We start from the raw sequence: 15,373 nt of genomic DNA on the forward strand, positions 1-15,373 counted from the left end.
AATAAAAATATTCAGGAATCAGACAGTGGTGATGGTTGTGCAACAATATAGTAAATCCCACCAAATTGTAATTTAAAAGGATGAATTTTATGGTATGTGAATTAATCTCAATAAAAAAAGAAAGTTTATAGCCTTTAACTCTTTTTTTTTTTGTATCTTATCAATCACATCAGCATCCCCTTATGGGATGCCCAGAACTATCTACGATGTGCCAGCCATATGCTAGCTATAAGATTCACAAAGACACAGTTCCTGAAGTCAAGAAGCTGACATCTCAGTAGAGACAATAGAAATGTAACCAAAAAACCTAACACCATGAAGCAGAATAGACGACGCAGTGCATAAGACCATCATCAGTGGAGTCGGACTTTCTGGATTCAAAAACCAGCTTAACTACTTTCTGCATGTGATCTTAAGCCAAGTAACCTTTACAAACTTCCACTTTTTCCCTAGAGAAATTGAATGATAGCACCTGTCTCATTTGATGCTGTGAGTATTAAATGAGCGTTTGAATGAAAAGATCTGATATAATGCCTGGCTTATAGCGTAAACACTAAATAAATAGTAGCCATTATCAGTATGCTAGACATGTGTTCAAATTGTTATGGGGGCTTAAAGAAGGAAATACATAACTCTTTCAACAATCCAGGCAAGCTTTCAAGTGTGAAGTTGAATTTGAAGGATTAGTAATATTTAATAAGCAAAATAATTGAGAAATGGCATTCATAACACACAGGAAAGAGCAGGTCTTGTGAGCAAGCAGCTCTTGGCCCTAATTTCCCTTCATCAGTTCTTAGACAAATGCCATTCTGTGATGAACATTTAACTTTCCCCAACAAAATTAGAAAATTAGGAAAAAGGAAATGGTATTGAATTTAAAAAGCTCCTTTTGTGTACATTATAGAACTGACCTTTATTCTCATATTAATCATATTCCAATTTTAGTAGGTTTTAAAATATTCAACATATTATTAAACAAAAGAGAGAGCAAATGGTAGCATTGTTTTTAATCCTAACAAGTAAAAATCTAGTTGTTCTCTTTTGATTACTATCATTTATTTACTGTTTTGCTTGTTTCACATTTTACTGCTAAATGCAATCAGAGGGTCTGGTAACCACTGCTCAGAGTGGGATTAAATGAGTTTAGAAGGGTAGGCAGAGTTAGGCTGTGAAGATCCTTACATATCATATTAAGATCAGACTTGATTTGGGAGGCGATATGAGGAAAACATGGGAGAAAGTTAACAAGATTGTGACATAATCAGAATAAATAGTAGCCATTAATAAACATTATGTCAATAATTGAAAGAACCCATAAACTTCTTCCTCAGTAATTTACAATTTCAAATTACACAGGTTGGGGGCAGGATATACTGCACACAAAAGTCAAAGGGCTTGAATTAGAGAACATACATGTACACGGATGTACGTGGGCTCCTTAAGAAACAAACAAGACGAAACAAATACACATTTAAACTAAAATATTTGTTAGTGTCTCCCTGTAGACAAAGATTAGTAACCATGGAAAAATGGAATATAACTCCAACAAAATGAAATAAATTGTTATATTTTTATGTGACACACTTTATCCTTTGTCCAAAGAAAAGCTTGTTTTATGAATTAATACAAAACATCTTAAAAATAGAATATTTTAAAAGAAGTCAAATTATTCATTACAGCTTTTTCCTAAATTGCATAATTCTTTATGTTTGTACCTTAAATTCTTTGATATATCTCTCTTTGAATAAAGATATGTCTCTCTTTTAATTGACCATACAGCGGCTGGTTTTACACAATTCACCAATTTCACATTCAAAAGTATTATATAGTGCCCTTTGTTCTTGGAGAAACAATAAAAGATAAAGTTATAATTATTATGCATAACCTTCATAGTTGCAAAAATATTATCTTATTTTTGTCTGAGTTCAATGGAAGATATTAAATTTAGCATAGTCTATTACATAGATCTCAGTAGTAAAAGTTTTGCCAATGCTAAGCCATATTTATAGTCTCCATAATTTGAGAGAATATTTGTATTGTTTCTTTATGTAAATTTTGGAACAATTTGTAGGTGTTAGTGTTGCCACAGCACATCATTCATTCACATCCATTTATTTCAATGCGTATAATTGACTTGATTTGGATACTTTTTTATTTGCTATCCTAGGTCCCTACTATAACCCATTAGATGAAATCACTTTTGGAGTTGATTTCAGTCTTCATAATGCATTGCACTATAATGATATGCACAATATAATTATGATATTTTGATAACGAAGTAGTCAAAGAATGAAAAAATCTCTTCTGAGAGGCTTGATTCTTCTACATCAAATGATGGAAGAGCTGGTTGAAGACATTTAGCTCCACTTGGCTTAAAAATTGATAAAGTTTGAAATATACTTCTTATAAAATATAACGTCTCAATCTGATATATTTTATTCCAATTTTTAAAATTTTCTTCTGACAATTTGCCTTTAAAGTACGAACATTTATTTCCTAATCACTTACCATTGTTGAGAAATGAGAGGCCGTATATTGGAAAGGAGATAGTGTCAGAATTAAATTAGAGAAATAAAACTACTAGAGATGATGCAGGATAAGAGATTTACTATAGGGCTTCAAATTTATACATTTTTGGTAGCTGGTAAGATAGTCTTGGTCTGCTGTTTCATCTCCACCTACCCCTGAGCCTAAAGGCACAGGGCAGGTGGTGAGGTTTGAAAGATGGACAAGTAGAGAAGAGCAATGACAACTGAGACCTGTGTCTATATCTCATGGGAGCCCATATTGGCCTCTTCTCATCTCCAAGCCTCCAGTCTCACTGCCATGGTTGACTTGTAGAAGAAGCTATCACTCTACCAAGTAATCAAACTTGTACCTGGCTCAGAACTGAGATGTTGACAGCAGATTTCCAGCAGGAGCTGGAGACCTGGGCTGGACTGCTGCCCACGCCAACGACGTGAGTCAACAAACCTGTAGAAACTTTGATGAGCTGCAGAAGAGCCAGACTTGATCAAGCTTCCCAGAGTGAACACAACTACGGCTTTATTTTCACCTTCCAAATCTCACACAGATATATCTTGTGGCCAAATCTAAGCAAAAACATAAGAGGGAAAAATTCTGGGAAATGTAGTTAAGCTTAGCCAAGTCAACAAATTCTAAAGCCACCACAGTCCACCCCTTGTCAGCTAGGCACCCGATCAAACACATCTCGTTTAACCACACTTTACTTCCCAATAAAGACAAAAGCAAGCTTATGCTTCTGCCTAATATTATGCATCTATCCTGCATACAACCAAAAAGCATGCTAACTTTCTCCTCATAAAAGGTACTTTTACTTTAAAAGTGTTCTTTTATTCATTTTTCATTAATGCTCATTCTTCTGGCTGAGTCACAGTCTCTTTTTTATATCATATAACTGAAATATTGAGCTATTAAATTAGCTAGTATTTACAAATATGATGTCAGATAGTAGGAGAATGAGAGGTAGAAAAAAATAATTGGTTAAAAATGTATAAATATAGTCATAAAAATTAGGAAGAAATACATATAACTGTTACAATTCTGATTACTGCAAGTAGCAACATGATTGTAGCTAATACATGTCTAACTTCTTCCTAGATCCATTTCATGTCTCCTTTGCCCTCAGCTGGTCTAAGTTCCTTGCCTATTGGGTGACTCAAACTGTTAACACTGTCTGAATTGAGTTGTAGCTCTCCATTGACTTGATCCACAAGATTTGGGACTACTAAGAGGTATCCCAGGGAATCTTCTGAGTTCCAGACATAATTCTCTTTTCATTCACATTATATAGTAGTAATCCAAGTTCGTTCTGAAATTCAAGATCACTCACCTCAACCAACACAAACTCACTACTTTGCCTGATAACTCATCGGCATCCGGAACCCAAAAGAGACAGGCGGCTGCCTCAACTTCCAGTTTAAAGTAACCCATTGTATCTACCATGGTGGAAACATTCTATCTTTGAAAACGAAAACTACTAGATTAGAAAAGTCCAAATTTGTGGGAATAGGAAACAAAATTTTGTTAGGGGATCAATAGCGGTAATATTGATAAAAGCTACTCACATTAACACCATCAATTACTGAACTCTTGAATATTAGCTTAGAAAAAAGCCAGTATATACATTATGTACTATTAAGAAAATTGCCCCAACCCAATGTATGACACTGTGAGATTTGATTTCTTTATATAAATTATGGGAGAGGTAGTCAGTAAGTATTATTCTTACTTTGATTAAAGAGTAGTATAGTTTGAAATTCACACTCTTTCTCCAGATTTGCTTGCCTAACTGTGCTATTGTGTTTCAATTTCAATTCTGTAATTGTCATCCTGTCACTGTTCCACTGAAGTCTGAATTTTTATTACCTAAGTAATGTTGCTTATTAAGAAATGAGAGGTAGTATACTGGAATGGAAACAGCATGGGTTGTGAAAATAAATAACCTGGGTTTACATCTTGGCCTTGTCATGTCCTAGGAATGATCTTCAGGGAGTTAGTTAATGTCTATCACTCTAAGCCTTCTCATCTTTAAATCAGTATGATAACTTAACAGTGTTTTGTGAGAATTGGATAAAATACATATAGATCAGATAATAATAGACACATAATAAACATTAGTATTCTAATTGCATCTTTTAAATAGTGAGATGCAAATTCTTCCATAAATTAAGCAGGTTAAAATATTATAAGGTAATGGAAAAATCATAAAATCAAATAATTTTCTTCAAAATGCATCCTAGAAATTGCATTTTGCTGTTTGTTCTGCATAACAAATACTGGAACGATGTATTTGCATTTGTTTTGACATATCTCTGTTGATCATAGGAAGCATTCAATTGCATGTATTTAAATAATTGTTATAAAAGATTAATATTTTATTACACACATACCATATGCATTGTATAATACTATGTATACATTATATACGTATTATATCATATGGGATTTGATTTCTCTATAATCTGACAGAAATTCATGTTACCATTGGGGAAAGGGGGAGAAGGGAGGGCAAAAGGGGTGATTAAGCTCACATGTGAGGGGATGCACTATAATTAGTTTTTGGGTGGTGAATATGATGTAATCTACACAGAATTCAAAATATATTATGATGTAGATCCTAAAATAAACAAATAAATGAAAAAAAAAAGTAGAGCTTTTAGAAAGAGGTCAAGCTAAACAGTCTATCAACTCACGTTTCCCATGTTGTGTTTGATAGTTTATTTTCCATCGTTTAGTCTGAATCTAAACTGTTTAGTCAAATCCTTAAGCAACTTTTTAAATAGAATCAATGAATTTATAGTGAATTAAAGAAAACTTCATTATCTATGTAATCTCTGATAAAACTGGCTGCCTAACTGTGCCCAAAGCATGACTTTTTTTTTAAGATATGGTAAAATCCGTATACCAGAATTTGGTCAAGATTGACAATGAGTGTTTTGAATTTTTCATTCTTTTTTATTTTAATTTCAAAGCATCTTAAGTCACTCATGAAAACATAGCCCACAATATCTACTTTCATTAAGTATGCATGTGCTCTGATCTTATTTATATTCCAATATGTAGTTAAAACATGCCATTATGAGTTCCTAAAACAAATTTTTCTCTTTATACTAAGCATTCAAATTGCTTCCTTCTTTATTCTAAGGGGTCGTATTATGGGAAAACACCTGTTTGCTCTATTCTACGTTAATATTCATAAGAATTAAGGCCTGAAATCATCAACCCTTCCAATAGTTCTAGTTGTAAATTGATGGAAGATAAAAGAAGTTATGACAGTAATTATGTAAATGAATGTAGAAAATTAGCTTGCCACTGTACTCATTTCAGAAATAATTTTAAAAGCAAGAGGCAAACAAAGGAGTTAGAGATGAGCTAGTTCAAAAACACAACACTGTCATTGACATGAATGGCTTCCATTCATTTGATCATCACAGAGACAATACTTATCTTTATTTTTTAAAATTGTTACTGATTTATGTATTTGTTTTCTGTACTCTATGCTCATTGAGTTAAAATGTAAGCTTCTCAAGAATTGCTGGGTTGAAACATAAAATATTTGAAAAAGTTAAACCTTTCATGTATAATGGGAATACACTTACTTAAGAATAAATAATTGCTTAAAAAACAAAGATTTCTGCAAATGAAACAAAAACCTGATAATAAATAGAGTTTACTTTTTCTATTAAATTTTACTATATGCTGTAATATTTTCCAATGTATTCTTGTCCATTTTGAAGAAATCAATTCTAATTTATTTAATGTCATGCGTTCAGATCTTAGGAATTCTGAAAATAAACTACACATGACAGGCACAGGAAACGTAAGTGCTGAATAGTTGAGTGTGATGTGCAGGAGACAGCACGGTGCAAATGTGAAATCTTTTCAGACAATAAATCTATGAAGAGTAAGTGTAACTGTTCCTCCATCCCTCTATCAACAGCTTCACCGTCAACAATAAATGGTTGTTTGAAATCTGCCTTTAACACGACAATGCATTAAGGATTTTGGATTCTATGAGGAACGAAGAAAACAATTCTTGTTCCTTCAAGAGCCTTACAATCTACAGAAAATAAACAAATAAAATATTAACACAGTTGAGTAAAGTAAATGCTCCAGGTATTAAGAGATGAGAGTGATTATCAATGGAAGACCCAAGGGGTAGAAATACAAAGAAGGTGGTTTGTGAAAGATAATGCTAAAAACTGCTTGATAAATATTAATTATGTGCTAGTCATTCCCTTTATAAACATGTTCTCATTTAATCTCACAACACCATTATGGAATAGCTAGTGTTGTTTTCCCAGCTAAACAGATGGCGAAAATGGCACAAAAGTCAAACTTCTCAGTTACATCACTATTAAAGTTCCACAACCTGTATTTTCCCCACTTTGAGATTTAAACTGAATAAAGGGTAGGAGAAGCAAGACCCTGAAGCTAGGGAGGAAAAAAAGAGACAATTATAAGGAAGCATAAATACATATACAAAGCCCTACCACACTATGGAGCACATTTCTAAAATAATTATTTCTAATATTACCTTCTGATTATGAATGAATAAAGATGATTTTGTTTTTTCTAGATTTTGCATATAAAAAAGGATAAAGTTTGGTCACTGGTTTCTAGAAACTGAGATTCTCTAGCAACAATATGTATTTATATTTCTACCTATTTCTAATTATTGGTAAGATCCTGAACCACTAAATATTTTCCTGGACACTGCGGCAAATATTTCAAATCTCTCAGATCCAGGTTACAGCTCTGTGGACACAGCATCACAGCCCAAGAAGAAAATCAGAAAAAGCTCCAAAATCATATAATTTTTACAGTCTTCATTTTTCAGTTTTACCTGGAGCTGCAGAGCTACACTTGAATAACTTTTATTTAAACTGTATATTTAGTATTTTTTGGAAAAGTCTATTTGAATAGTTCCAAATAGAAAAATAGCTTATCTACGTTTTTAAGATTTAGATTCTCCTTGAAAACAGAACCTTTTTAAACTAGTCAGTTTCTAGCTTTGTACATAAATTGGAAAATTCTTTCGATGCATTTCAAATTCCTTGCAAAGTAATATTTGGAATTAATAAAAGGTTATTGAATGTTTATGCATAACATTTTTATATAACATAACATTTATAATAATAAGCTAGGTAGTCATTTTAATTTTGTAATATATAACATTATATCAGAATATTTTATGAATATATGACCAGAATTCTGGGGAAAAAAATAGAATCTGGAAATTAACAGGAAAAAAAAAGGTACTGGGTTATGCAGATACCTTAACTGGAAAAAAAATATAAAGTGTAATAATAAAATATAAAACATTAGAAATTAGATGAAATTTACATAGAACTTATAAATTTGGCAATTGTAAGAAAGGTAATATAAATGTATACATAAATGCAAAGCTTAGCTCTGGTATACTAGTAAACCAGCTTTCTGGAAAAAAATCCTGGTTTAAAGCATTTGCCAATTTTCATAGTGTAAATACTCCTACCATAGTCAATTTCAAGCTACCAGCATAATCTCACTGAACAAAGAATTGGGAAGAAATGCTAACAATCTGGTTTCATGATCCAGTGGGAGCCCACTCCAGCATACCTTGCTCTTCTTCCATCTCCCATGAGAAGCTCCCTTCAAGCACAGATTGAATTTTGTATCTTTTGTGTGTCTGATATATATGCAACCTACAAGACAATGACCATAACATGGTTAAATGGAAAAGCCTGAGCTACCAAGGTAATGTTTACATAACAAGTATTGTAGCGTCCACATTCAGTCCCATCCTGAACCACATTTGGCTCTGATCCCAAGTTACTGCTCTTCCCAAGGACAGTGAAACAAAACACCCCTTTTCTGGCTGCAGGAGTACAATACAAATGGTCCGATGATATGGAGCAAAGTACCCAGCCTGGAGTGTCATCTTGCATTATCAGAGAAAATACTCCCTAGGGGTATTATATTATAAGTAGAGAAGACAGTGTTTTGCAGCAATAACTGGAGTGAAGAAGAAACACTTCCTTAGTTGTACAAGTGATTAAGTCTGCTGCTTAAAATCTGGTTTTTTGAATAAATATTTGAGTAGAAAATGAATAATAAGATTTCTGATACAAGAAAGCACCATTCAATGTAGCATAGTATGGTTCAAGAACTGCATAGGACACACAGCAGAGTGTTGGAACACGGTTAAGACAAGAAGAAAAATGCAAGCCACAGGAGAACACAGTCTTTGAAATATTCCCCAATGACAAAGTAATACGGAAACTTTACTGAATGTCACTTTTTGTCTGTGTTTTTTATAAATTGTGATTGTTAACTATAAAGTCCATACCACTCTCTCACATGACGTGCCTCTTCCAGGAAATACCATATATTAAAACCTGGGAAAACTAAATCCAACCTAACTACTTTCATCAACATTCTTGAACCAGAGTGGACGAAACCAGTCTCAGCAGCATTTCCTTACAGACTTTTGCTAAAATGGGACTGGTCTTCACTCGGGTGAACTAAATGTATTGATGCCTGCGCGTGAGTCATTTGCTTTCAAAATTCAGTGTTTGTTAATTTCAGCCAGGAAAATGCTATTTGGGTATAGCAAGAGTTAACAAGAAGCTGGATAATCCAGGATGAGAATGTATGCATATCAAAGTGTGATGATTCATTCCTGTCAAGTACTACTAAGATCGAAAGAGAGCTGTAGAACATAAACCGAAAGGTAAATGAGCAGAGGCCATGCAGGCTTTTGTTTCTTCTCTTAAGGTTTTACTTTATCTGGCAGATCAATTGTTTTAAAACTTTTCTTTAGAAGAGCAGAGCCTGTTTGTGGTGGATAGTGTTATTTATTCCTACTCTTTCATGCCCCCATGCCCTTGCCAGCGTTTCAATACAAGTTTAGTATGCTTCTCTACTATGTGACATCATAGGCCAGTGTCATTTGAGAACATAGGATATGAGCAAACTTTGAAACGTGCTTGTATTGTTTGGCCTGTCTCTGGAGCTTCTGCCTACTTCAAGAGGAGAGCGGGCCACAAACAGCCACTCATACCAGACAGAAAGACTCATGGAGGAAGCCTGGGGCACCTGCACCAAGGCCACCTCAGCCAATCCAAAGACTGAGTTAACAAGAAAGCGAATATTTGTTATTGTAAGACAGTGACATTTGGAACACATTCATTACACAGCATTATTATAGCAATCGTTGTCTAATGCTTTTTTTTCAAATATAATTTTAGCTGGGCCTAATAAGTAAAATACACAAAGCAGAATTGTTCGTTGACTGGGATGAGAAGCTCCAAGCACCGCTTGAGTCAGCTTCTCTTTCACCTGTTCCTGGTGGCCCCAGTTTGCAAAGAAACTCAATGGTTAGCTGGGAATATAAAGAGATTTCAAGTGGTGGAGCAATATGATCAGATGTCTTTTGTGTGCATATGTGTGCATATTTTAAGGCCAGTCTAGCAGCAGAAGGATGACTAAAAGAGGATGAGACCAGTGAGAGAGAGAGAGAGAGTGCTGAAGTACAAGAGAGATTCATGCTGAAGATCTGAACCAAGTAGTGGGAGAAAGAGGAAGAAATGGATTTAAGACACTTATCTGGGTAGCTGACATGACAAGATCAACTGGAAAAGTGTCTGACCCAAGTATCAATTAATACACTTAAAACAACAAGGATCTAACACTTTCACCTTACTGTGTGTCTGTTTTAAATCATTTGTCAGACAGAACAATGAAGTGACTGACTTTCTACTGTGTATCAGATGGTGGCAGATGAGCACAAATAAAACACATGACACATGAGGAAAGTTGGATAAAATGATGAAAACGTGATAAGCAGGCAACATTAATAAATTGTACACCATTTGGTTTTCCTCTTATTTAAATTTCAGTTAGAATAAGAATATGCATGATGGTGATAATGATAATTATTTCAAAATCGTGGCTTCTCTAAGTCTGGAGGAAAAACTGCCAAACCATCGGCTTGGTAGACTGAAATGAGAAACTACCACAGAATTTTTAAAAATAAAGAATTTATGGTTTCAGTTATCAGTATAGTAGAAAAGAACATGAGTTTAGGCATTAAATAAAAAGGGAGCTAAAGAGAAGATAATACACACTTGTATAGATCCTTTGGTTTACATGGACTCTGAACAACTACCATATGAAGCAATCCAGCTCTACACGCATGTCAATCTCTCAGGAACCGTGTGAAGGTCAAGTGAGAATCCTGAGCAGTGGCCGCCATATGGAAACAATGACGGGTCAAAGAGGAATTGGAGACAAGTGCTCTCGCTCAGGAAGATCTCAGTGGAGGCCAAAGGGTGTAATCGTCTGGTTCCCTAATTTATCTTCTCATAACAGCACCTTAGATCTTGATGCTGCATCAGAGCACTAAGCATCACTTCAAGAAAGTAAGTGCTTAGCCGTGGATCACAGGGCAGGTCTGCTTTGATGCTCAGGGTTTGCAGACTGGTGAATTGGAAGCTTGAAGTTTCCACATTGAAGGAAACAACTTTGATATAAGCCTTGGGGCTGAAATATCAAGAAAGGACTTCTAAGAATCAATTGATGATAAAAGCTCTATCCCGTTTTAACTTACTTTTGTGTATGTGAAAAGAATGGTACCAATTATTCTGTTTGCTAAGCTGGTTGGTTGTTCCTGGTGGCAGGATACCTGTACTTCATAGAAAAGGGATGTTAACCTACAGATACGTGTCAAATTAAACCTTTAATGTGAAGAAAAAATATCAAGAACCTTAGAACCTTCAGAAAATGTTTCCACTTAAGTGTTATTAGATGGAATAGACAGTATAAACATTCAGCCACTTTAGTAAATGCTAAATAATGAAGTTAGAGGTTCTGTCATATTAAATGGGATCAACTAACGCAAATAGTTGCAAGCAATGAAAATATCCAAAATGAAGCTTACTGGGCTTAAAATTCAGAAGAAAGTGAAGGAATTGGAGGTCATGAGTGAATCTGAGATCATGTAAAGGTTAGCAGTTATTGGAAATTTAGGATGTAAGATATCCTCACTGGATAAAAGAATGTCAAGAAACTAAACGACCATAATATTGGAATGATCAGATATGAACAGGTAATTCACAGAAAAAAATGTAAATATTATTTAAACGTATGAAAAGATGTTCAGTTTCATTTAGGTTATAGAAACTAAAATTAAAACTATTACAGAGTATAAAGAGATAGCGTTTTTACCTACAAGATTGTCAAAAGCCAAAAGACTTATCACAGTCTGTGCTGGCAAGCTATATTCTCACCCATTGTTTGCTGAAATGACAATCATTTTCTGTTAAAAAATTACATAAAAATTATAAAATGAAAGGATGCCTTTATGAACCCATGGCGATGATGTGCCATGAATTGAGGAGAATGATTAATTCACTAATGCATCTAAAGTTAAAAAAAATTACAGGAATATAAAAAGTGATAGCAAATTTAAATATGAAAGAAAATTTAGCATCAAACTTCTCAAATATAAATAACATATTTTTTTGACTGTTTATATGTCTTTAGCACCATGTACAATGTATCACATAAATTATTTATTTATCTATCAAACATGTCTTAATTTCCCACTTCATCCTAGGGGCTGCATTGGGATGTTGTGAAGACAAAAGTGAATCAGTATACATCTTGCCTTCAAGCAGCTCATCATCTATTGAACAGACAGAAACTGCACGCACAGTTTCAATCCAGAATAAGTGGCAGAATGACTCACATGTTGGTGTGAGAAAATTTGGGTCAGATAACTTTTCAATTAGAATAGAACTGAGAATTCTAAGTATTCTGGCCTACTTTTTATGGCCAATTTCTTCCTTTACTGTCCCAGAAAAATATTGCATGGCTTTTTCTCACTCCTTAATTCTCTAACACTTCCTTCCCCATCCTTAAAATGAACTGATAACCCAACTTCTTCCTTTACAGAGAAATTCAAAACCTCAGAAGTATTACATTTACTCATCTACTTGTGGCTATGCCTCTACACTCTATGTTCTTCTACACTGCTTGGAAGATTTACCCGTGCTCCTAATTATGGCCGGTTTCCATTTTTCTAGTAGATTGTATCAGTTCTTGCATTCTCAAGACATTGTTCTGGCAATTATTCTCTCTATTTCCTACATTATCATCTTTTCTGCTGTGTTGATCATTGCAATCAGGATAAACACGCACTGCTTTTGTCAAGATTACCAATGACTTCTGCATATCGAAGTTTAACAGTCATGTTTGAGCTCTCATCTTACTGACTATAAGCAGCATTTAACACAGGTGATCACTTCTCTTCCCTTGAAATATTTCTTTTCACTTGGCTTCTAAAGCTCCTGACTCCCATGGATTTCTTAACGATATCACTGGCTGTTTAGTTTCTTTCCTGGTTCCTCATATCCTTGATGCTTAATATTGAAACCAACTAGGCCTCTGTTTGATTCTCTTCACTTTTCTCTTAGCATTTACTTGTTGGTCATCCCATTCCTTCTCTTGGTTTCAATACAGTCTATATGCTAACAATTTCTTAATTTACATCTCCAATTCAAAATTTCACCTGCACACTTCAGTCATACACACATACACACCCAAACACATACGTGCATATGTGCACGCACACACACACAGACCCATATACAACCTCTCTACTTTGGTGTCCAATAGAATCCTCATACATTACCAAACTAAAAGTGAATTTCTGATATAGTCTTCCCCAAACATAAGTTTTGTTTTTTTGTTAATTTTTATTTTTTTCGGATGTACATCGTATTTCAAATTCTGTATACATTATATCATGTTCACCACCCGAACACTAATTATAGTGCATCCCCTCACATGTGACCCTAATCACCCTTTATCCCCTCCCCTCTCCCCCCTTCCCCAATGGTAACCACCAGTCCAATCTCCAATGCTATGTGTTGTGTTTTTTTGTCATTTTTATCTTCTACTTATGAGTGAGATCATATGGTATTTGACTTTCTCCCTCTGACTTGTCTTGCTACTTTCTCACGTAAATATACATCAGACTTTCAAGCGAGAATAGTCTTTTGATATTTCCAAATGAGATTCCAAGTCTTTTCTGAATCCGCTAATTCACAAATTCTGCGATGGCAAACAATTTCTTTCCTAAAATTCAGGGAAATATAGCTAAGAGTTGAAGTAGGTCAGTCAAATTCTCAATGAGAATCATTGCCTATATAAAAATCTGTGGAAAACAGATGCTTCCTTGAATATGGCTGCTAAATTACTCTTCTGATGGTAGGATATGTGCACAGGATATGAGATTCAAATTTGTGTCACACACATTACTACAGCTATTTATGAGCTTTCAGGGTTATTCACAAATAATGAGAATGTTAAATCCTCATATGCCCACAAGCTCCTACAGTATTAATTAAATTCTGCATAAACTTTTAACATGGATTATCAATTATAATGTTACCCATGTATGTCTTGTAGGAGCTATTAAATCTTTAATCTATCTCTAACTACTCAAATCCACAGGAATTTCTAGCTCTCTGAACTTCCAGAACAAGTAATGCTTATACCACAAGTAATACTTATACCAATAAGAGTTGGCAAGTACCTCAGGCATCCTAAGACCAAGTTCCATTATTAACTCCATTCTCAGAGGAGGACCTAAATTTGGAAGAGAAAAAGGAAATTACCAAAGCAAGGCTACATGCTTTCTCTATATTTAGTTTACTTATCTTTTGACTGACCTTATTACAACTATCAATAGTAAGTAAGTAAAATAATTATAATGCCTAAAATCAGACTACCAGCCACTAGCCTAATGTTCTAATGTTTAGATATTGAGAACATAAGAATGATTGCAAAAATATCTTTTGGTTAGTCGATTATGAAAACTACTACATAATAGAGGGTAACATATTGAGATATAACAGCTCTCAAAAAATCAGTATATAAAAGGTCAAAATTTGAAGAATAAATTTTTGCCTGCAGATATTCTCAAATACATTAGTTCTGCTATGCACAAAACATTGAGAACAACCATCCATACCATAATCTTTCCACTTTAAAGAAATCTCTCAAGTTAAGTTTCTAGAGAAAATTTTCCAAAATCTAATGTTTACCTAAGATCTTTCTTCCCTGAGATTGCTCCACAAAAATATAGCTTAGCAGCAAATTTGGTAAAAAATAATTTTCAAAATGTAATTAAAGCAAGATAGTTCTTGAAGCACGATATAGTGAATATAAGAGATCACGTATAAAGATAATTTAATAGTAGCACAACACTAACAAGATGAATTAATCTGCATATTTCATTCTGGAAACCAAATTATATGTAACAATGAGAAAACAATGACTCAAATCGACTTAAGCATTGTTGGCAAAGAAAAAACACTACTCAGGATAAAATTTTAAATAGAACTCACTGTACATAAAAACAAATGATAGGACATAGATATAAACGTACATTTTTTTTTCCAACAATCACAGGCAAGAGAAGAACTAATTGAAAACCAATAAATTAAGTACAGTGCAGCAAGCGGTCTCTAGCGAACTCGGTCTATACATCAATAGGTCATTCTCAGTTAATTAAGTGAAGGCATAATCAGCTTAATTTATGTAGTTCACGGAAGTTAATGATATCATGGTACAGTACCTGACGTTTGGCCTGTCCATATAACTTGTTTTATGCATTCAGTTCATTCCGTTGTTCCTCAGAATGGGCACTTTATTTCTGTAGCTCACTTTCAATGCTTGTGTTCCTGCAGAAAATGGGAAATTTAACAAAAAAAAATTAAGATAAAACATCACTTAAGAAAAAGTTATTTTTAAAATGACCTGATGTTTCAGCGAATTATTTTGCACTCCATAAAGAAAC

The 15,373-nt window shown here is 34.1% G+C and overlaps 1 long non-coding RNA gene across 2 annotated transcripts in view; it reads right to left on the reverse strand.

The window, feature by feature from the left end:
* Positions 1-723: 723 nt before the first annotated feature.
* The window catches only part of LOC123283751 (uncharacterized), a 30,982-nt gene continuing 16,332 nt past the window's right edge, over positions 724-15,373 (reverse strand). For both annotated transcript variants that reach the window (XR_011493116.1, XR_011493115.1), the window contains 4 exons: positions 15,152-15,257; positions 14,108-14,160; positions 8,125-8,210; positions 724-3,092 (listed from right to left, as the gene is read on the reverse strand). This is a non-coding gene — a long non-coding RNA (uncharacterized lncRNA). The remainder of the gene's footprint in view (positions 3,093-8,124; positions 8,211-14,107; positions 14,161-15,151; positions 15,258-15,373) is intronic.

This window comes from Equus asinus, chromosome 12 (genome assembly GCF_041296235.1).
Source record: "Equus asinus isolate D_3611 breed Donkey chromosome 12, EquAss-T2T_v2, whole genome shotgun sequence".
Classification (NCBI taxonomy): domain Eukaryota; kingdom Metazoa; phylum Chordata; class Mammalia; order Perissodactyla; family Equidae; genus Equus; species Equus asinus.